Raw genomic sequence first — 3,157 nt, 5'->3', positions numbered from 1 at the left:
AATGCTGGAACAGCTAGCAATAATTTACTTAGCTGAGGGAGCAACACACCCAGCTCTCAAACAAGAGGGGGGGTCTCAGACCTACAGCATGTTCCATGTACAGCATGTTCCAATGTTCATGTTCCATGAACTGCTAGCAGTAAGTTACCAAGCTGAGGGATCGCAACGTCACTTTCTTGGCCCGCTTCCACGGCAAGTCCAGCCTTGCCGTGGCGTGAGCTCATCATACGCAGGGCAGGAGGATTTGGAAGGCGGAGGCTCAGCTCACGACGAGGCGTTTCCCCATAGCGACCCCTAGAGGACGCAGTTCGAAGTTCCCTTGAAAGGGAACACTGCCCCAAACTGAAAATTAAGGGAATAGTTCACCCAAAAATGAAAACTCTGTCATCATCTATTTACCCTTATGTTGCTCCAGATGCATGTGACTTTCTTTCTTCTACATTTTGAACATGACACATTTAGACCGGTTGTGTGAATTGGACCATTCAGATCATTCAGATCTGACTCAAAAGATCAATCCATGAATTGGGCATCGCATCGTTTCTCAAGACCTTTCATAAATGTACAGAGATTTTCTTCAAAAGTTCACCTCTTGTGTTCCATGGAAAAAGTCATACAGGTTTGGAACAACATGAGGGTGAGTAAATGATGACAGATTTTTTTTTCTTGAGTGAACTATTCTTTTAAAGAAAAACTTTTTAAAAAAAAAATATTATTTTGTTCCAGCCTTAAAATGAAGATCAATCCATGAATTGGGCATCGCATCGTTTCTCAAGACCTTTCATAAATGTACAGAGATTTTCTTCAAAAGTTCACCTCTTGTGTTCCATGGAAAAAGTCATACAGGTTTGGAACAACATGAGGGTGAGTAAATGATGACAGATTTTTTTTTCTTGAGTGAACTATTCTTTTAAAGAAAAACTTTTTTTTTTAAAAATATTCTTTTGTTCCAGCCTTAAAATGTTAAAGACCTTATCAGCCTGCTGAAAAACAATGGAACATGAACTTTATTCAGAAAAACAAAACCTTGCTTTCCATTCGGTGTTTGCAATGGAAACTTGTGAAATGAAAAACAGACTAATTTCATCTCTTTGACTGTGCTGTGGCAGAACCACCTTTAATAATACCACATGATTGAGTGGAATGGAAATTTTCTGTCCCTAAAATGTCCATAAAACGAGCCCCCTGCCCATTACAAAGAAAGCTGTACTGGGCACACTTGTGCCTGTTGAGCCAGTGCCTTTTTTTCTATTTTTCTTTTTGCCTTCTGTACCAGTTTCTCACTCCTTAAACATCAGGACTGGATGCCCTATGAAAACATGCTAATTAGCGTAAGTTGCTCTGCTATGATTTTGTCTGGGTCAGTTTTGGGTCAACAACACCTTAAACCCTCCATCGCCATATTATAAACCCACAAGTTATTTCACAAAACCATGCAACTGATTGTGGCCTGAAGCACTTTGCTAGAAAGTCTATTAAAAAAAAAAAGATTTACATAACTAAGAGGTTTAACTAAATAGAAGGTGGATGTAAAATCAAATTGGACATTGAACAACACATTCAATGTTATACTATGATAAACCTAATGATTGCTTGTTATTCATACCACTTAAACAAATCTAATCTTAAAAAATGCCTCTAATGTTTAGTTGTTAATCATTAGCACCTTAAGCTAAATTAAACTTGAATCAATAGTTGTTCTCAAACCATGCAGAACCCTAAAAGATGCCTGTTTTAAATTAAGCCGGGACTTTTGGCACTTAAGTTACATGATCTTTGTATTTCATAATTTGAAAGAAAAATAAAAGTGTTGAAAGTTGTTAAAACTCAGTGGCGCTAATAACATTCTTAAAAGCCCATCATATAAAAAATATACCAAAGACCTATAAACAGTGTGATTCAAGGAATGTGTTTTTATTATCAAAACCTACCGAATAATTAAGACCAACATTGGTGGAAACTAATGGCCACAAGACTGGCCTCGCTAGGACTGACTGACGTGACAGGGTGCTGATCGATCACGACAGGGCAAGGAAACACATGTGTGCCGTGTGTTGGGTACAAGAGGCCCATAAAAAGCCCCTGCCTGACTGCTGGGGTGGAGAATGGTGACTTTTGGCTGTTTATGGCGAGTGATAATAGCCCCTCCATAAAACAAACCCTGTGCTAATTACGCTGGTGGTCGCACAACATGACGACATGTTTTAAACATTATCCAAACACAATAAAAAAATCACAATCTATCTATATACAGTGGGTACGGAAAGTATTCAGACCCCCTTAAATTTTTCACTCTTTGTTATATTGCAGCCATTTGCTAAAATCATTTAAGTTAATTTTTTTTCCTCTAGCAAATGGCTGCAATATAAGAAAGAGTGAAAAATTTAAGGGGGTCTGAATACTTTCCGTACCCACTGTATCTATCTATCTATCTATCTATATATATGTGTGTGTGTGTGTGTGTGTGTGTGTGTGTGGGGGGGATGATATTTACAGAAATAGTTTTTGTAACATGCAGTACTGTGCAGTGAACTATATTTTCAAAGTGCAGATGGCAGAAAATATCTGCAGACTCTGCTGGACAGAAAACAGCTCTGATGATCTAACAGCATGATCTGGAAGATGGGGGCACTCTTTAAGCACGACCCAGAGATGAACAATTTCTATTATAGATGACTCATGTTTGTCTTATTTTTAAACTTACTGGAATTTTGTAATGGCCAACAGGTGGCAAAGAAAGAATGTGTATATATATAAATCTTAAATTTTGAAAGGTATTTTCTTGCCCCTTTAAATAGTTTGTACTTAAACATTAAATCTATTTAAAATATAATACTATTTTAGAAATTATTTTCTTTAAAATGTGTTGTTTATGTATATTTTAAATTTATTTTGGCCAGAAAATAATATATTTAAGTTTTTGTTGTATATCACTGCCATAGAGATATACGATATATAGACCCCCTTGGTATGAAGTTCAGGCCAGTGTAATATTGGCTGCTTAGGAAGATGAATAAGAGCCAGGAAAACATAAATATGCAGTTACTTGCTGCTTAGCAGTTAAGTTTGTAGTGCAAGTGGTCCTGGATCTAACTCCAGATACTGGCTGACTTGGAACAAAAGTATCCCTCTTGTTTTATCAAACACACAACTAGCA

This window comes from Sinocyclocheilus rhinocerous, unplaced genomic scaffold (genome assembly GCF_001515625.1).
Source record: "Sinocyclocheilus rhinocerous isolate Xijiao unplaced genomic scaffold, SAMN03320098_v1.1 scaffold779, whole genome shotgun sequence".
NCBI lineage: Eukaryota > Metazoa > Chordata > Actinopteri > Cypriniformes > Cyprinidae > Sinocyclocheilus > Sinocyclocheilus rhinocerous.
This window is presented reverse-complemented; position numbering follows the sequence as displayed.